This window comes from Petromyzon marinus, unplaced genomic scaffold, assembly GCF_048934315.1.
Source record: "Petromyzon marinus isolate PM22_M1 ecotype Great Lakes invasive population unplaced genomic scaffold, UKy_Petmar_22M1.pri1.0 PM_Scaffold_7, whole genome shotgun sequence".
Classification (NCBI taxonomy): Eukaryota; Metazoa; Chordata; class Hyperoartia; order Petromyzontiformes; family Petromyzontidae; genus Petromyzon; species Petromyzon marinus.
This window is the reverse complement of record NW_027423677.1, coordinates 873,541-895,071: the sequence shown is the minus strand read 5'-3', so window position 1 is coordinate 895,071 and position 21,531 is coordinate 873,541. Positions and strand designations below refer to the sequence as shown.

The window sequence follows — 21,531 nt, the reverse complement described above, 5'->3', positions numbered from 1 at the left end:
ACGTTTTGTCAATAGATTTCGTTAACTGTGTTAATGAAGTGTTCAACCTCACAGATGTTTGTCAATGAGGTTTACCAAGTAATTTAACCGCGTTATCGATGTTCACTGACGACGTTGTCGAAGTGTGCTCCCGAATGCGATCTTTAAGCACACAGAGCGCGCGTCCACCTCCGTCTGTAACGATCGACCGTTGCTAAGGAAGTGACGTCACTTGTTAAGGTAGCAAACCCCGGAAACCACGTGGTCCACTGTATCCTCCAGGCCTGATTAGTTACACGACTGTCAAATTTTTACTTTAAACTTTCGTAACTTGCAGGAATTCATAATGTTTGGTTCTTTCGGTAAAGTCACGTAGATAGAAAATAACATTTTAAGTGAAGGCAAAAAACCCACGAGGTTTCGGTGGCAACACAAGCGGTCTTCATCACGTGTTGCGATCGAAACGTCGTGGGTTTTTTGCTTTTATTTTAATTTATTTGTATTTTATTGTTATTATTTTCTATCTACGTGACTTTACCTGAAAGAACCAAGAATATAGTAACGATTGTACCCTGGTCGCCACGGATGAAGAGGCCGAGCGGGCTCGGTTCAACTGTTGCCAGGTACCTCCACCACTTAGCTCGCAGCACACACACACACACACAGTGTCCACTATGTAAAAATCAGGCTAAACTAAACCTTTCTAGAAGTTACTAAAATAATGCTATAAAAACAATGCAACAGTGATCATAAGAAATGTGATTGAAAGTTAACAATAGCGACATATATAACATTACTAAACCTAGCATCCTCCGCTAGCTGCTTGAGTCAATCCATAATAGCAGGAGTAACAATTATGTATTAACTGCGAATAACCCAATCAATAACAGATATCCATTGTAATTTACATCAATACATTACCCCCCCTCCCCCCCGTCTTCGTATCGGATCTGCTTACAAGCGACGACGTCACATTTATCCCCCGTCTACGTCTATTAAAGACCGAAACAGGGGAAGGATTTCACCACAACTCTGGCTGCTGTCACCTGACGAGGCGGGTTGTTGTTGTAGTTACAGGCGAAACGTCACGGTACTTGAATTGTAAATGTTGTGGGTTTACTCTCCAACACACCGATGTGCTGAATTAGTCACTAATTGGCATGTTTTGTTTACGTGACAAACTTGACTAAGATTTACGCGATCTAACCCAAACAAACAAAAACACCCTCTAATAAGTAAATATTTGTATTAATTCCACGAATGGACCTTGGCCTGGGACTGTGCGGATTGAGAAGTTATGGATGCAGCTTCTGTTTGTGCTGCCATCAGAATGATCAATAAATAAATAAATAATACACACGGATTGGTGACTACAGTACTAGACCCCCAGTGCTTTTATATTTAAAAGTGTATGTGCTTTGTGGTTGCTTTATTGCGCGTGTGTACGTACTGTGTAACACTTGTTTGAACGCAGGTGATGGGGTTGTCCATGTTGGGTGTCATTACAGCCAAAAACAAGCAGCAGTACGAAGACCAGGACGCCGTGGCCGACCATGAGGACGGAAATTGGCCTCGCCCGGTCACAACGTACGACAGCAGTACAGGTTTCCCTCCACACATGCACACACCTACGAGTTTCCCACTACAGAGACGAAGATCCCCCATATGGTCTTAACAGACTGTTGTGGCAAGTGCTGTTCGCAAGCACCAATGAAGGTCGGCATGGTATACCAGGGGGTAGGTGACCAACACCACACCCGGCCGCCTTTGTCTCCCAAGTGGAGACGTATTACACACACCGCTCCAGGTATTCATTTGAGGTTGAGTCGACCCAGGACCAGTTCAGATAAATAATCGTTATTGGTGTTGGCCATGAGCGGAACTCTAACTCGCATGTTTGCAGGTTTCGGAGCGTAGCTTACTATCCACTGCGCCACTGCTACCCTCACATAACGCACACAGAAACAACACACACACACACAGGGACCCGCACGGACACACATGGACCTGCTCAACATTGAAATGTGCAGCCCTTGTGTGGCGGCCTGCGTTGAATTTGGGCGTTCATCTCGTCACCCATACAAAAGGTCTCGACACAATCAATGGCAGTCCCCCTTGCCCTGCCTGGCACGCACATCGGGCCAGTCACCCCACGCACAGCGCACACAACGTGCGCGTCGCGTATGCCAAATCAAGAGTCGTCCCCGAGTGTCCGGCAAATTGGACCGACTATCCCGGGCCCCGCGCTTCGGGGGAGGCCCCACGTGTAGACATCAGTGTCACATGTAATGCTTCCGGTTTAGTTTGAAGGCATCGGGGGGGGGGGGGGCCCACGCACCCCCTATGGACGGCCCTGGTCAAAGCACACGGCAGCGCGGAGCACGCGCGTCACGCGCACGGGCCACGTGCGTCACGGGTACGTGACATCTACAAGGCAAGCACCTGCATCGTGTGGTCATCACTTGTAAGGCATGCCCTTTGTGCATGGGACGTGCGTAGTGTGTGCAACACGTGGCACATGTATGTCACACATGCGCATCGCAATGTGATGTCATGTGTACGTGGACATTTGAATCGCATGTAGCTGTCTGGTGGGCAGGACGGATCTACGCGTGGGCAAGTAAGGGGGTGGCTGAGTAAGACTGATACGGAGACACGTCAAGCCACACACTCACCACACACTCACCGGCACACTCACACACACCACATTCACCGCACACTCACTTACTGGCACACTCGCACACTGGCACTCACTGCACACCCACACACACCACACTCACCACGCACTCACTTACCGGCACACTGACTGCACATTCACACACCGCTCTCACCACGCACTCACTTACCGGCACACTGACTGCACATTCACACACACTCACCGCACACTCACCGCACACTCACCACGCACTCACTTACCAGCACTCTGACTGCACTTTCACACACACCGCACACTCACCACGCACTCACTTACCGGCACTCTGACTGCACATTCACACACACTCACCACACACTCACCGCACACTCACCACGCACTCACTTACCGGCACTCTGACTGCACATTCACACACACTCACTGCACACTCACCACGCACTCACTTACCGGCACACTGACTGCACTTTCACACACACTCACCGCACACTCACCACGCCCTCACTTACCGGCACTCTGACTGCACATTCACACACACTCACCGCACACTCACTTACCAACACTCTGGCTGCACATTCACGCACACCGCACTCACACCGCATTCACACACACTCACACACACTCACACCGCACTCATTCACTCACACACACTCACTCACACACACTCACACACATTTACACACACTCACCGCACACTCACACACACTCACTTACACACACCGCACACACTCACACTCACCGGCACACTCGTGTGCAAGCACACTAGTGAGCTTCCACAAAATGTGCTACACATTAGTGAGGCCACACCAAAGAGCACACACCAGCAGGTTTACACATCAGTGAGCTTACACACTAGTGTGCACACACAGTCGTTAGCTTACAGATTAGATAGCGTACACACCAGCTCACCAGTGAGGTGAGCTACACATTGGTGAGTTAACACACCCACCTGTTTGCGTGTGCAAAGCTCTTAACCCTAAAACTATTTTACACACGCACGTGCATACACACGCACGTGCATACACGCATGCGCATATGAAGGCATGCATGCACACATACGTGCACACAAACACACATGCACGCACATGTTTAAACATATACAATTCCATGGCGTTGGACTTGAGACTCCCAGAAGTGGAATCAGGACTCCTGAGCATGCGATATAGCTCAGTGGGCCTTACTTGGTAAAATTGAAATAATTTAGTTTCAGGATGTAGGGTTCTGAAGATGTTTCATCTTTCAGTCCTTTCTGACCGTTTGAGTGTGGGTGAGTGAGTGACAACTACGTATGCATTTTTTGTTATTACAAATACAAGCATTTCCAGCTATTGACATGAAATATATTAACTCTGGAAGATGATGGTGATACAGGTGGTGGGTAGCGGTAGTGTAGCGTTTAGCACGCTGCGCTATGCACCCGGCGACCCGAGTTAAATTCTCGCTCATGCCCAACGCAGGTAACGACTCTCTGAACCGGTCATGGGCCTCCCCTAGGTCGACTCAGCCTCAAATGAGTACCTGGTGTGGTGTAAACATCACTACTGGGGAGACAAAGGCGGCCGGGCGTGGTGTTGGCCACCCACCCTTCGTGTGCCATGCTGGCCTTCACAGGTACTCGCTAACAGCACTTGCCCCAACAGTCTATTCGGGCTATAAGGGGGTCTTTGCTTTGGTGGTGATGATACAGATGGTGATTGATTATACAGATGGTTGGGATGATGATAATGATACTTTTGGTGATGATGGTGGTGATGATGGGACTGTAAGAGTGGTCCTTGAAGATATTTACTGTGTAATATTAAGACACACTAATATAAAATGTAATCATTAAAGCACAATATATAACATTTGTAATTTCTGTTGAAAGCATGTGCTTATAATGGTCACGTGTATTTGTACGTGGTTGTGCATGAATGCACGTGTTTTTTATTTTCTGTATTAGGTGCTTGACGACAGCACTTGGCCCAACAGTCTATATTGGTTGTACAGCAAATCTTTGTGTTTTGATTTACGAATGTTCCATTCACGAAATTTAGTGAAAACGAAATTGACAAATTAAGGATACTTTTCGACTTACGAAATAGAATTTCAGCGGAAACAATATATCACATGGCACGCGCCATGAGATCATCAAGCAAGAAGCTGTCATCCATCCACGACAGTGTCACGGTATCCCCATAGTGCAAAAGTAACGCCTCGTCACCTCTCCAGTCACTCCAACATGCAGATATTTTGGTGAGTTCCTTGAAGATGTTAATTATTTTTGTTTTAAATTGATTATTATTCAACCGTTGTAATATTTGTTCTCTATTATTTTTTGCATTGTGAAATATTGGTGTTTATTTTGGGTTTATAGTAGAAATGACTGTCTGAAACACATCGCAAGTTTTTCGTATTCAATTAATGGGAAAAGCCATTCCGATTTGCGATATTTTGTTTTACGGGCGTTTTTAGAAGAACGCATCCCTTTCGTAAGTAGAGGCATACATGTACAGGAATCCATTGCCAACCGCTAATTTACCAACCACGAAATTTTAGTAAACACGGATTGACTACTGGACACCTGTTTACTAACCACGAGCATCTCGCTTTGAGTATTCGCGAGTCGCGCCGAGTAGTGAAATCAAAACAACACGATGTACCTTATGGGGGGGGGGGGGGTTCTTGTATTTGTTCTTGTATTTGTACGAGCTGTTGTTTGTTTATGTTACCGATGTTTACGGGGAGCGTTAGTGCAGCGGGTTAGCGAGCTGTACTATAAAGCCATAAATCCTGGTATAATTTCTGCTCATGGCCAACACCAGTGGCAATTATCTGAACCATTCCTGGACCTACCCTCGGCCTCAAATGAGTACTTGGTGCATTGTGAAAACATCAGCACTGGCAGAGACAAACCCCATATGCTGTGCTGGCCTGCATAAGTGCTCATAACGGCACTTACCCAACAGTCTGTTACATGGGGGGATCTTAGTCTTGGCGTGTAAGTGAGAGTTTGTGGACTTTGCATGTTCTTCCCCTGTTGTGCACGCGTTTTCTCAGGGTTCTCAGCTTTCAAAAAAGAACAACCAATTCTAACTGTAAGATATTACCTGCAAATTACTTAAACAAGGATTACACACCGTGGCAACATCGCCCCCTTCTGTGAAAGCTGGACAGGACCCTCCTGCAAAAGAGTGAGACTTCTCTGAATAAACAAATGTAGCACGGCAATCTTTGAGATAATAAAAAAAAACTATTCACCCCTAGAGTGGACAAGGTAGCGAGGGCGATCCTAGCAAGCGAGGGAGCTGTACTCAGACGGAACGGACGACGGCTCCCAGCCGACCTCTTCGCCTTTGTCGATCTTGTCATCGTTGGAGGCCGGTCTCAGCTCTGCGAGGATCGCCTCAAACGTGGGTCGCTCTAACGGCGCGTGGCTCCAGCAGCGGTGCATCACCTTGCGGCTGTGGGGCGAGGGGAGGGTGCAGTGAGGGTGCGAGGAAGGCGAATCGCGCACAAGCTCGGACTGCGCTTTCACCTCTTCCAGTGTGCGTTCGTTCTCAGAATGGTTGAATGAGTGCCGATGATGTTAATGACGTCAGAGGGGGATGAAGGGGGTCAGGTGGCGAGGGGGGTGAGGGGGGGGTGAGTAGGTAGAGGGTCATGAAGGCATAAAATATCTACAGAATGGATTCACACAGCGGCGTCTAAATGCCACTGCATCTCCATACGTAGTGCAGAAACACTGATCATGTTTATCTTGTAGAGAGAAGCAGTCTGTGGGTCTCTACAGTGAGGGAAAAAAGTATTTCATCCCCTGCTGATTTTGTACGTTTGCCCACTGACAAAGAAATGATCAGTCTATCATTTTAATTGTAGGTTTATTTGAACAGTGAGAGACAGAATAACAACAAAAAATCCAGAAAAACGCATGTCAAAAATGTTATGAATTTATTTGCATTTTAATGAGGGAAATAAGTATTTGACCCCTCTGCAAAACATGACTTAGTACTTGGTGGCTAAACCCTTGTTGGAAATCACAGAGGTCAGACGTTTCTTGTAGTTGGCCACCAGGTTTGCACACATCTCAGGAGGGATTTTGTCCCACTCCTCTTTGCAGATCTTCTCCAAGTCATTAAGGTTTCGAGGCTGACGTTTGGCAACGCGAACCTTCAGCTCCCTCCACAGATTTTCTATGGGATTAAGGTCTGGAGACTGGCTAGGCCACTCCAGGACCTTAATGTGTTTCTTCTTGAGCCACTCCTTTGTTGCCTTGGCCGTGTGTTTTTGGTTATTGTCATGCTGGAATACCCATCCACGACCCATTTTCAATGCCCTGGCTGAGGGAAGGAGGTTCTCACCCAAGATTTGATGGTACATGGCCCCGTCCATCGTCCCTTTGATGCGGTGAAGTTGTCCTGTCCCCTTAGCAGAAAAACACCCCCAAAGCATAATGTTTCCACCTCCATGCTTGACGGTGGGGATTGTGTTCTTGGGGTCATAGGCAGCATTCCTCCTCCTCCAAACACGGCGAGTTGAGTTGATGCCAAAGAGCTCCATTTTGGTCTCATCTGACCACAACACTTTCACCCAGTTGTCCTCTGAATCATTCAGATGTTCATTGGCAGGGAAAAAAGTATTTGATCCCCTGCTGATTTTGTACGTTTGCCCACTGACAAAGAAATGATGAGTCTATATTTTTAATGGTAGGTTTATTTGAACAGTGAGAGACAGAATAACAACAAAAAAATCCAGAAAAATGCATGTCAAAAATGTTATAAATTAATTTGCATTTTAATGAGGGAAATAAGTATTTGACCCCCTCTCAATCAGAAAGATTTCTGGCTCCCAGGTGTATTTTATACAGGTAACGAGCCGAGGTTAGGAGCACACTCTTAAAGGGAGTGCTCCTAATCTCAGCTTGTTACCTGTATAAAAGACACCTGTCCACAGAAGCAATCAATCAATCAGATTCCAAACTCTCCACCATGGCCAAGACCAAAGAGCTCTTCAAGGATGTCGGACAAGATTGTAGACCTACACAAGGCTGGAATGGGCTACAAGACCATTGCCAAGCAGCTTGGTGAGAGGTGATAAGAGTTAAAGCGATTATTCGCAAATGGAAGAAACACAAAAGAACGGTCAATCTCCCTTGGTCTGGGGCTCCATGCAAGATCTCACCTCGTGGAGTTGCAATGATCATGAGAACGGTGAGGTCGTGGATGGGTATTCCAGCATGACAATGACCCAAAACACACGGCCAAGGCAACAAAGGAGGGGCTCAAGAAGAAGCACATTAAGGTCCTGGAGTAGCCTAGCCAGTCTCCAGACCTTAATCCCATGGAAAATCTGTGGAGGGAGCGGAAGGTTCGAGTTGCCAAACGTCAGCCTCGAAACCTTAATGACTTGGAGAAGATCTGCAAAGAGGAGTGGGACAAAATCCCTCCTGAGATGTGTGCAAACCTGGTGGCCAACTACAAGAAACGTCTGACCTCTGTGATTGCCAACAAGGGTTTTGCCACCAAGTGCAGAGGGGTCAAATACTTATTTCCCTCATTATAATGCAAATCAATTCATAACATTTTTGACATGCATTTTTCTGGATTTTGTTGTTATTCTGTCTCTCACTGTTCAAATAAACCTACCATTAAAAATATAGACTGATCATTTCTTTGTCAGTGGGCAAACGTACAAAATCAGCAGGGGATCAAATACTTTTTTCCCTCAATGTATATGTGCTTTCTTGAGCAGGAGGACCTTGCGTGCGCTGCAGGATTTCAGTCCTTAACGGCGTAGTGTGTTACCAATTGTTTTCTTGGTGACTATGGTCCCAGCTGCCTTGAGATCATTGACAAGATCCTCCCGTGTAGTTCTGGGCTGATTCCTCACCGTTCTCATGATCATTGCAATTCCACGAGGTGAGATCTTGCATGGAGCCCCAGGCCGAGGGAGATTGACAGTTCTTTTGTGTTTCTTCCATGATGCGCACCAACTGTTGTCACCTTCTCACCAAGCTGCTTGGCAATGGTCTTGTAGCCCATTCCAGCCTTGTGTAGGTCTATAATCTTGTCCCTGACATCCTTGGAGAGCTCTTTGGTCTTGGCCATGGTGGAGAGTTTGGAATCTGATTGATTGATTGCGTCTGTGGACAGGTGTCTTTTATACAGGTAGCAAGCTGAGATTAGGAGCACTCCCTTTAAGAGTGTGCTCCTAATCTCAGCTCGTTACCTGTATAAAAGACACCTGGGAGCCGCTTTCTGATTGAGAGGGGGTCAAATACTTATTTCCCTCATTAAAATGCAAATCAATTTATAACATTTTTGACATGCGTTTTTCCGGATTTTTTTGTTGTTTTTCTGTCTCTCACTGTTCAAATAAACCTACCATTAAAATTATAGACTGATAATTTCTTTGTCAGTGGGCAAACGTACAAAATCAGCAGGGGATCGAATACTTTTTTCCCTCATTGTATGTGAGGAGTCTGTGGGTCGCAACAGCACGTACGTCTGGAAGTAGGACATTCCAGACTAAGAGGGTTCATAATGGCCGTGTCAACGAGACTGAACCAGCCAGCACAACTCACTGCTAATAACACATCACATAATTCACCCTTAAGCAATTGTTCAATCAATTAATTAAATCACTACAATTAAAATCAAAGAATATCCCAGAACAAACACTTCGCACTCTCCTCCGTCAGCCACCTGCATCGACAATAGAAACGCATCAGTCCAGCAGTGGATAAAACCTGGTGTGGGAGGTATGGGGGGGCGGCTTACACTTGTGGTGGACAGCAGGGGGGTGGCTGCATGCAGTAGCCATCGCAGATCAAGCGGTAGAACTTGTCATCGACTGCCATGCACCAGGGTAAGGGGCCTCTCCTACACCCACACACATCACACATCCAGCAGCACGCACGTCACACCGAGGAGCACGCACGTCACACACCGAGCAGGTTGCACAGGTCTCCTTTATCAAGACAAACGTGGAGCAGATTACAACTACAACTCTTCTACGCCTGTCACAATGCCCCCCTCCCCCCCCCCCCAGTTTATGGGGGGGCGCGGGCCTCACTCCCCCCTTCGCGTCAGCCCCCCCTAATAAATGGTCCGGTTGCATTGTGAATGCACCACTCGAATGACGTGCAGTCCCGTGGCGCACTGTAACGGGCTCGTGATTTACTCAATAAAATTCAACGTAAAAAAATAAAAACGATCCCAAGACATTATTTAAAATAATGTATGGCCATCGTGTGTCAGCATCACAGGCGAAAATTGGCATGTAAAAAAAAACTTCACTGCGACTCACTCAATTGGGATTGCTCGCAGCAAACAGCACTTGACCTGCTTACAGGTTAGGTGCTGAATAACCGTGTGTCACACAGAGAACAGTTGCCACTGAGGCTGCCCTTTTCAAATGCTTGAGATGAGATGTGATTATCGCGTGTAAATGTACACACTAAAATAACGAAAAAATTCTAAGCGAACTATTATCGTTTCAGGTGGCAGGGTGGTGCAGCGGTGATCTTTGACCCTCGCAACAAGAAGGGCCTTGGTTAATGATCCGACTGGCACTTTGCGGAGTTTTCTATATACAGGCAAAATATACATGCCTGTATATTTTTGTCAGCAGAATGAAAATAACTGCTTTGGAGAGTCTTTTTTTCTCACCGATCTTTATTTATTAAGCAATTATGTTAAAACTCGAAACCTCGTGTCCATTTCTTGTTTCGTATTTAGAGATCCCCCCCCCCTCTCTTAATGCGAGGCCCTAAGCTGCAAGTGTGGCCGGTCTGAGCTCGCCTGTGATGAATCACACGTATAATTGTGCACTCTAATTTTCTATGGGTGGCCAGGAGAATTTATTATTATTTAAGTGAATGCAATGGTGATCAGGGGATTGGATCCAGAGCCCCACGTACACAGTAGAGTACAAGGGGACGCCCACAATACAGATTTGAGCTGACCTGCGGATTGAGAAATTGAACTGTTTTGTGACGTGGAGGGTGTTTCTGACCGCTATTATGACCGACCCGTCCCGACGGGAAGAGAGAGGACAGGGTGGACCGGCTGCATGAGCTTACTCTCCGGCACTGCACAGCACAACATCGCCTCCCTACTGCAAAAATACTCGGCAGGACCCTCCTGAAAATGAAAGTCTTCGGAATCAGTGAGGCCTGTCCTTGGGAGGACAGGCGTACTCTTGGTCGTCACAAGCGAACATTTGTTTCTCCACATGAATTTGTATCCCTGGGTTACCATCAGGGCTGGGCGCTGCAAGCTTAGCTTCTGAGATCTGATGAGACTGGCCGTTTTTTAAAAGGTAATTTCGGCATCTGGAGCCCAAGCATGCAACAACTTTATGCAACTTCTTGGTTATTTTGATAAAGTCACGTAGAATGGAAATAAAATAATAAAAATAAAACATAATAAAAAATTAAATTCTCACGACGTTTCTGCCAAAACACAAGTAGCCTTCTTCAGGTGAAGGAACAGAACTGTCGGGACAACAGCGCTTCAATAACTGCTGCTAAGATTCCCAGCGTCTTTTAAGCTAGGTGGGAGAGGTAAAGCGCCTTGACAAAGGAGTTTACATATCAAACAGGATAATTTAGCATTGAAATAGCTGTGTTAAAGTGTTGGATCATCAGGGTGTTAAAGTCAGAAATAAGCATGTAACTGGGAGATTAGCATGATGTTAATGTGAGGGATTAGCATGTGACTGGTCACGGAAATAGCTATGTTAAAGTCAAAGTTTACATCTCAACAGAGGCGTTTAGTATATGGACGCTAAAGGACTGCAACTACCCAACTATCATACAATAAACCGATGTGAAAAAAATAAGTATAAACAACATCAATATAATAAATGTACTCAATATGTTCTTCAATACGTTGAGCTATAAACATAAAGTAACTGAGTATACACTACACTATATAATGAATACCATATAGTAAACGAATTAATAAAACTAAAATATAAACTACATCAATGTTATTAATAAACTCTATATACTCTCCAATCAGCTGAGCTACTAACAATAAGTCATTATACATTACAATGCCATATGGCGAAAAAAAGGGTGGCGGTTTTTTCCTTCTTTCCAACGTTAGCACCACGGAGTGCGACGAGCCTCGTTCAGACGGACGAGTCCATCCATGCTCGGAACGGAGGAGGGGGGAGAAACAGCCACGATGTGCTGCTCTGTCCTGTGTTGCGTTACAACCATGCCATAAACTAGACTACTATACATTGAAACGTTATACCTTCCAATCTAAACTACATTGTATAATATCGTATACACAGCCCAATGTAAGCTCGAACATTATGCAGTATATTTATATGTCTTCAACTAAACTTTTTCCTACATTACACGACTATACACCGTAATATACACTACCATAGACAAACCCACCCTTGAATTATAAAATGCGTTACTTTACACTACCCTATACTTTAGACTGTAAAATGTTAGACTTGTAATATTACACTATGTATTATTCTACCAACCCTACTGTATACCACACTGCTGTATATTCACAATACAATTACGATACTATATATTGCCTTATGAATTATGTTAAACATTACAATGTTATACTATTTATTATTATGTAACATGCTATAAACCATACCATTGACCGTCGTGTGAAGAGGCAGTGCCAGCGAATGGACTGCAGTCTGAATGTCACCATAAAATACAATCAATTAAGAACTGAAATTGTTTATAACGTCTTTCCAATGAAATTTTGATTCAAAGCTTTCGTGACTGCAGTAATTAATATGCTTAGTTCTTTCGGTAAAGTCACGTTGAAGGGAAACAACAAAATAATAAAATATATATAAAACAATAAAAATTCTCACGACGTTTCGACCATAACACAAACCAATTCCTCAACCACATCAATTCCATACACCCAGCCATCAGATTCACCATGGAGGTCGAAAAAGATGGCAAGCTACCCTTTTTGGATGTCCTAATTAAAAGGAGACCTGATGGTTCAATGAGCCACTCTGTCCACAGGAAAGCTACGCATACGAATGCTTACTTAAAACTGGATTCCCACCACCATCCATGTCAGAAGAACTCCCTCATCAAGACTCTATAGCATAGAGCCCAATGCATTTCCGACCAGGAACACATTGCCAGTGAACTTAAGCACGTACACCAAGCTCTCAAGGCTAATGGTTACTCCGACTACACAATCCGCAAAGCCATCACTCCAGCCATGAAGAAGGATCCTCTTGAGGAGCCATTCAAAACCATCACCTTACCCTACATTGCGGGGGTCACAAAAAAGATCTCCAAAATCCTGAATAAACACAAGATCCAGGTCCGATTCAACACAGTACATAAAATCCGTGATCTGGTTCCGTCTGTAAAAGATGTGGTTCCAGACATACAGTACCCGGGCGTCTACAAACTAAGTTGCCTCTGTGGTAGCAGTTACATTGGAGAAACCAAACGACATATCTGGGACCGCATCCGTGAATATAAAGCAGACTTGAAACACGGTAGGACGAGCACCTCAGCCGTGGCAGATCACTGTTATAATTCAGTGGGCTCACATGACATTGACTTCTCCAAGACGGACGTTCTCTGCAAGCCATCCGGCTACCATGAGAGATTCGTTCATGAGGCCATCCACATATACAAACACAGAAACAATTTCAACCGAGAAGATGGATTCTGGCTTAGTAACCATTGGAAAGATGTTATAAACCATTTTGGTACTTAATTGATTGTATTTTATGGTGACTTTCAGATCGCAGCCCATTCGCTGCCACTGCCTCTTAATACCTTTCACACGACAGTCAATGGTATGGTTTATAGCAGGGGTGTCCAAACTTTTGTTTCCCGAGGGCCACATACAGAAAAATATACGAAGGATTGGGCCACTCACTAGACGTGAGGTATACTGCCTCACTTCTCATGCACTAATATTGTCAAAATCAATCAAATGCAGGTAAATTACGTTTGATTATTGAACATGTTTGAAGAAAAAAAGCCTCCATCATAGCTCTTCATTAGTAGATTTAATTTTATTTTTTACAAAAAGGTTGTCAGGTAATTCTCTCAGTGACAGCCTCAGATTGGTTCTTAGGGTGCTGATCCCCCTTCATTGTCCATATGAAGGGAGAGACAAGAAGACAAATAGCGGATGTGGATATGTCAAGCTTATTACACAAATAAATTATTGGGCTTGTTAACACATCAACTAACGTTTGTTAAAAACATTGTCATCAACTTTAATTGACTGAATTTATGAAGTAATTGGGCTTATTAACAAATGAAAACGGTGTGTATATTTTTAACTCACCTGTAATGGGAATAATGTTACACTCAGTGGGAGCAGTGATGCTGCGCTTTGGTCTGAAGGATAGCTGGCAGGTCAGGAGTAAGTTTGGTGGTTGAGATGCGAAGGACGTCACGGAGATGGCTGTCGGTCGTTCTGGTTCTCAGCCTGCTTTTGTTCAGCGTTAACAGAGAGAATGTCTGCTCACATATGTATGTTGAGCCGAACAGACTCATCATTCGTTTTGCATGGCGTCTCGTCAGAGGAAACTTGGCCTTTTCCAAACTCCGGTAGAAGTCAGGTAGGGAGAGAAGCTGATGCTGATTCTTCAGAGAATCATCACACTGAATTTCGATCAGTTCTAATTGCAGACTCTCCTCCACTTCTTTTGCATCCATTGAAAACGGAGCCGCAAACAGTGTGATTTCCTTCTCAATGACAGAAAAATCTTGGAAGCGCTGACTGAATTCTGTCATGAGAGATGTGATCACAGACACATATTCTCCCATTTTTGCAGAGAGCTTGGCATTTGGAAATGCGCATTGATTTCGGTCAGCGTGGGGAAGTGCGCTACATTGAAGTTGCGCAGTTGTGACTCGAAGAGACGGAGCTTCGCACGGAATGCTTTCATGTGCACATACAGCTGTGGTACCAGCTGCTCTTTGCCTTGTAGTCTCTTGTTCGGGGTGTTGAGATGATCAGTGAGATCAACTAAAAAAGCCAGGCCTGCCAACCATAAAGGGTCACTGATCTCATGGAGAGGTCTGCCCTTTTCTTTTAAAAACTTGTCGATATTTGATCTCAGGGAATAAAACCACTGCAGCACGGAGCCGCGACTGAGCCAGCGCACTTGAGAATGGTAGAGTAGGTCCCCGTATTCAGCATCGACATCAGAGAGGAACGCTTGCAATTCTCTGTGGTAAAGCCCTCGGGCCATATTTTTTGACATTTTTCACAACTGTGTTCATCACATCGCCAAGCTGGTTTATCTTGGCACAGAGGGCTTCTTGGTAGATGATACAGTGCATTTTAACAGTCTCACCTCCGCTCTCCTGCACCTTGGCACTCACCATAGAAGCCATTCCTTTGCGCTCGCCTGTCATTGCTGGAGCCCCATCCGTTGTAATTCCACACAGCTTGTCCCATTTAAGTCCAGCCTGGTTAATTGAATCTGACACAGCTTAAAACATGTCCTTCCCAGTTGTTGTCCCCTTTAGACTCTGAAGATCAAGCAGTTCCTCCATAATGCAAAAATTCTCATCAACTCCCCGCAAAAAAATTAACAGCCGTGCAGTGTCCGTGGCATCTGTGCTCTCATCACATGCAATCGAGTAAAAATCGAAAGCACAAGCTTTATCTGACACTTGCTATTTTAAGTTAGCCGACAAGTCTTCAATTCGCCGCACAACCTTATTTCTGGACAACACTAACATCGTTAAAATCCTGCAATTTCTCCAGGCACATTCCCACGACTTTAGTGAGGCACTGTTTGATGAAGTCACCGTCTGAGAAAGGTTTCCCGTGTAGGGCAATGAGTTGAGTTACTTCATTGCTGGCTATTGTTGCATTTTCTTGAGCTTTGTTAGCACGGAAAAAAAACCCTGCTGCTGCGTTAGCAGGCTAGCTTGCCATTTGCTTTACCTTCTCTCTCCGCTCGGCGCCAGTGTAGGACGTGAAGGTCTGATGTTTCGTTTCATAATGCCGTCGTACATTGTACTCTTTCATCACGGCAACACTCTCATTACAAATCAAACAAACACACTTCCCCTTGGTTTCTATGAAAAAAAAATCATTTTTCCACCGAGTCTGAAATTTTCTGCACTCGCTTGCAATCTTGCGTCTCTTCGGTTCCGGCATTTCTGGTGACCCTGAGCAAATGTTTTCTACGATTGCTTGCTTTGTGGAGACGCTGCCTTGTTCAAGACAATAGCGCTATCTAGTGTTTAAATTAAGAAATGCAATACAGTGGGCCATAGTCCATTATATTTTTAAACTTTGATACGGGCCAATTAAAAATGGATGGCGGGCCGCAGTTGGCCCGCGGGCCGTAGTTTGGACACCCCTGGTTTATAGCATGTTATATAATAATAAATAGTATAACATTGTAATGTTTAACATAATTCATAAGGCAATATATAGTATTGTAATTTTATAGTGAATATACAGCTGTGTGGTATACAGTAGGGTTGGTAGAATAATACATAGTGTAATATTACAAGTCTAATATTTTACAGTCTAAAGTATAGGGTAGTCTAAAGTAACGCATTGTATAATTCAAGGGTGGGTTTGTCTATGGTAGTGTATATTACGGTGTATAGTTGTGTAATGTAGGAAAAAGTTTAGTTGGAGACATATCAATATACTGCATAATGTTCGAGCTTACATTGGGCTGTGTATACGATATTATACAATGTAGTTTAGATTGGAAGGTATAACATTACAATGTATAGTAGTCTAGTTTATGGCATGGTTGTAACGCAACACAGGACAGAGCAGCGCATCGTGGCAGTTTCTCCCCCCTCCTCCGTCCCGAGCATGGATGGACTCGTCCGTCTGAACGAGGCTCGTCGCTCTCCGTGGTGCTAACGTTGGAAAGAAGGAAAAAACCGCCACCCATTTTTTTCGCCATATGGCATTGTAATGTATAACGACTTATTGTTAGTAGCTCAGCTGATGGAGAGTATATAGAGTTTTTCGATGACATTGATGTAGTTTGTATTTTAGTTTTTTTTATTAGTTTACTATATGGTATTCATTAGATAGTGTAGTGTATACCCAGTTACTTTATGTTTATAGCTCAATTTAATGAAGAATATATTGAGTACATTTATTATATTGATGAAGTTTCTACTTAGTTTTTTTTCACATCGGTTTATTGTATGATAGTTGGGTAGTTGCAGTCCTTTAGCGTCCATATACTAAATGCCTCTGTTGAGATGGAAACTTTGACTTTAACATAGCTATTTCCGTGACCAGTCACATGCTAATCCCTCACATTAACATCATGCTAATCTCCCAGTTACATGCTAATTTCTGACTTTAACACCCTGCTAATCCAACACTTTAACGCAGCTATTTCAATGCTAAATTATCCTGTTTGATATGTAAACTCCTTTGTCAAGGCGCTTTACCTCTCCCACCTAGTTTAAACGACACTGCGAATCTTAGCAGCAGTCATTGAAGTGCTGTCGTCCCGACAGTTCTGTTCCTTCACCTGAAGAAGGCTACTTGTGTTGTGGCCGAAACGTCGTGAAAATTTTATTTTTTATTACGTTTTTTTTTAATATCCATTCTACGTTACTTTACCGAAAGAACCAAGAAGATGAATCCCTGCAGTCACGAAAGCTTTAAATCTGAACTTTACGCAATTAATAATCATAGTGTAAGATAAGACTACAATCGTTGTCTGCTGTGAGGATCTTCTGTACTCAGGGCCCCGAATGTTTGTGGCAAGTGAAAGTTTGTCTCAGCAAAATATAAGATTTCTCACAGTAGCATACCGTATGACCACACGTCGCTCTGCACCTTGTAGAGCCCATGGAACATGCTTTCTGAAGACATCCACTTTACAGGCAGAGGCACCTAATGGACATGACCGCATGGCCACAAGCACAACAACAATACGTTCGGTAAATTCAGTTCAGGCCGATGCATCGCGATTCGTCATACGTTTTTTGCGTCAGGCCACATTCATCTGGCCAAATTAGCGTCATCTAGCCCTCCACTACCCTGAAGGGTTAAATGTGTAGTGACATCACGGGATGTCACTGTGTAGTGCCGGCCCTAGAGAGGCACGGCGTGCGGTGTATTGACATCGCGGATACCACTATGGTGTGGGTGTAGTACCGGCCCTAGAGGGGCTCGGTCAGCGCTGATTGATCCCGCTGGATGGCATCACGCTTGGCGTGCAGTGCCAACCCAACAGGATAGGGTGTGGGAGTGCCGGCCGTAGGAAACGGGTTACTAAATGCTATGGCACTCTGGTTGACCCGAGAGGACACGTGACCGGTTAAGTCTACAAAGGGGCCCCAAGTGGGGTCTAGGGGTGGTCACGTGGTCGGGGTCCAGATCCTGCTGCTCGATGATTCTTGAAGGTGGTCGTGGCCAAGGGCGGAGCCAGCCACGCCACAGAGAATATAAGCTGGGTCCCCCAGAGGGACCGGCGTTGTTGTTCATCCTGAAGAACCTTTGTCTACGTCTACGTTCTACCGAGTCTCCAACACATGGACTGGGACCCGAGCTGTGGTCCCGTTCTGTCGTAGCTAGTCATGTTGTAATTAGTGTAGTTAGCCTGGTGGTCACCACCACAGGTTCTTATTCTGGGCCAGTTACCCCGTGTACCACATGGGGTGGGGAGGAGGAAGGGGATTTGTGAAATTGCCCCATATTTTGAACTGTCGGCAGAGCAGGGAGATTGAATCCAATTGCCAACCTCTGGATTGCAAGTCCAGGGTGGGAGAGCCATTGCACCACCGTGTGTGGCAGCACCCCCGCTCTTTTTTTCTTAGGGGCTGTGCAAAATAAAATAAAAACATTGAGTACAATGAAAGTGATGGGCCTTCCATTCCGATGATGGTGATGACATTGGCGATACTGATAATGATGCTGATGATGCTAAGTAAGGTGAAGGACTCACTTTGCCCTTCACCACGTAGTTGGGGTCAGTCTGGACGTTCCGTGCCAGCCCAAAGTCGCAAATCTTGGCGATGTGTCCATGCGTTACCAGCAAATTCCTCGCAGCCAGGTCGCGGTGGATGCACTAAAAAAAAGAAAAAAATTCCCTGTGTGGCCTTCAACAAACTTGGGGCAACTTCTGTGAAGGTCGGCCACGGTAGACGACGGGGTGGGTGCCCAGCACCACGCCCGGCCGCCTTTGTCTCCCCAGTGTAGATGTTTATACACCGCACCAGGTACTCATTTGAGACTGAGTCCATCTGGGGAGGCCCATGACCGGTTCAGATAATTGTCACTGGTGTTGGCCGTGAGCGGGAATCGAACTCTGGCCATTGGGTTCGTAGTGCAGTGAACTAACCACTGAGCGACCACTCGCCACCCAGACAGACATATTAAGGGCAACAAAGACGTGCACCACAGACACAGTCACATACAAAGACACAGTTAAACACGCACAGTCACAGAGATACAGTTAAACATACTCTTTGGTTCTTTCGGTAAAGTAACATAGGTATAAAATGAAACAAATCACGACGTTTCGGGCGCAACACAAGTGTCCCTCATCAGGTGGGAAAGCATGATCTGCTGCTGAGGCAGACTGTTTTAAAAGGTTTGAAATAGGTGTAGCCTAAGGGTCATAAAGAAGTGGGCGGGGCTAGTGATGTTAATGTGAGAAATTAGCATGTAAATGTAAGATCGGAGAGCGGCCTCCTCGACGAGGGCTTCAAATCAAGACAGTTAAACACGCGCAGTCACACATGGTCAAATTGAAACACAGAGGTGAATTTCCGGAGGTTCTTAAAGATGGTCATGGCCCTGTAGGGATAGAGACAGACAGGCACGGAGATACATACAGAGAGACACAGAGACAGGTTAAAATCATCACGTATTTTCATCATTATGTTCCACCACTCTTTTAACCGAGGAGAGAGGCTCACTGCTGATTCACTCCTCTCGCGACTCACGTTCTTGTGAGCGAGGAAGGCCATACCGCTCACGACCTGCTCCGAGAAGCTCGGGAGGTTGTCCACCCCAGATGGAGTAGAGTCGCTCACGATCGCTTCTCTCTCCGACGACGACGCGTCCCAGCCTGCGGCGCACAAGGAAGCCCGGACGATTCAGAAATGCCCTAACTATAGAGTATCTATAGTAGATCATCGATTATTCGGCGGCTACGGGGGGAAGGGGACGCCAAATTTTTTAACAACGCCGGATATTCACTACATAATAATTTTAAAAAGCTAATTTTTTGCACATTCTTGCATAGCATTGTTTTTAAATGTTGTGAATGTTTTGTTGTCTTTTAAATTAGTTTACTATATGAAATTGGTGTGAATAAACATACAAATACACAGAAATAAATATCCTACTGTAAAATGTAACCTATTTACTGTACCGTACTTACCAATCCAATCTCGAAGACTCTGAATGGAGTGATGTATATACGTGCAGTATTGTCATTTTTTAAAGTTGTATTTAGTGTATAATGTACCGTCCGTAATATTTAACACTGAAATGAAGTCGGTGGCCGCTCTGGTTAATAACGCGGTCTTCTTCGCAGTAGACACAGTTAGAGCGAACACGTACATGATTAGAAAAAGAGAGTCGGCCAAGTGTTGTGTGGTGTAATTACCCAAATTTGAGAAATTTACTCGCAAATTATTCCATCGGGGAAGCTGCCTAATAACATCACAAACCCACTTTGCAGGGTAAAGCCCGCTTGCAAGGCTGTGGCTGCACAGGGGCAGCTGCCCCCAGTCCATGGAAACTGGTACTGATGTAGTTTACGAATTGCCATGGGCGGCATGGTGGCACATTGGTAAGTAACCCTTGCGCCTTGCAGCAAGAAAGCTGGGTTTGATTCCCGACTCGGGCGCGTTTCGGCGTGGAGTTGTCATCTTCTCTCCCCCTGTTCGTCAGAGTGTGTAAGTGCAATGAAGTGTTTGAGTGAGTGTGTGAGCGAGTGAGTTAGCGTGAATGTGTGAGTGTGTGAAGATTGTATGTTCTCCCCCTCTTCTGGGTCTCCTCCGTGTTCTCGAGTTTCCTCCCATAGTAAAAAAAATACCCAATACAACGAGTCTGGCATTGGGCAAAACATCCCAATACTGAAAAATCACCTGCAAATTACTCAATTGGGACTACACAGTGACAGCAAAAACTTCGCAGGACCCTCATGAAGAAGTCTTGAGTTTTTGCACAGTAAACAAATGTAATAATAAATCTTGACTTAAAGCTTTTGTAACTGCAGGAAGACATTCTTTGGGTCTTTCGGTAACGTCACGTAAATAGGTTCAAATGAAATAACCAAAAATAACAAAAAACTACGACGTTTCGATCACAACACAAGCTTTTGTCATCAGGAAGAAAAAAAGAGAGGGGGACAGCTGCTGAGGCAGACAGTCTGCCTTATCTCAACCGGTGTTGTCCCTATCCTAGGTAAACTCTGTCTTAAATGAGTACCTGGTGCAGTGTGTAGACATGAGCACTGGGGAGACAGAGGTGGCTGCATGCGCGTAGTGCTGGCCACCCACCTCCTCGTGGGCCACGCCGCCTAACAGCAGCACAGTCTGTTAAGGCTTATTTGGGTGATCTTCATCTTTGTTGTACGCTTGTGCCATCTTGTGTGTTCGCTGTCACAGATTCCAGGCTACAACCCTCCGGAGTCCACCCCATGGGGCTCCCCTTCTCCCCGGCCCAAAAAACCCAGACAGTACTCGTGCATCATGCATGCGGTGTCAGCAAGAGGTAAGAGGTGCATGAGTGGGCACACACTCTGGGTTTTACATCTGCAAAGTTAGTTAAGTGTACAGTGTGCTCGCAAGCAGAGGTGAACAATAAAAAAAAATCAGTGGCGGTTATGAGAAACGCTACCCTAAAGTAATGGGCGGTTTGCACTCTGAACTTGCAATCCAGAAATTACTGGTTCGTTTTCCCATCGCAGCGTTTGAAACA

The 21,531-nt window shown here is 45.1% G+C and overlaps 1 long non-coding RNA gene across 1 annotated transcript; it reads left to right on the top strand.

Annotated features, from left to right (window-relative positions):
* The first annotated feature begins 488 nt into the window (after positions 1 to 488).
* Positions 489 to 21,318, top strand: LOC142923799 (uncharacterized). Its single transcript, XR_012940841.1, has 3 exons — positions 489 to 602; positions 1,488 to 1,566; positions 21,219 to 21,318. It is a non-coding gene; the product is annotated as an uncharacterized LOC142923799 (long non-coding RNA).
* Positions 21,319 to 21,531: the final 213 nt, after the last annotated feature.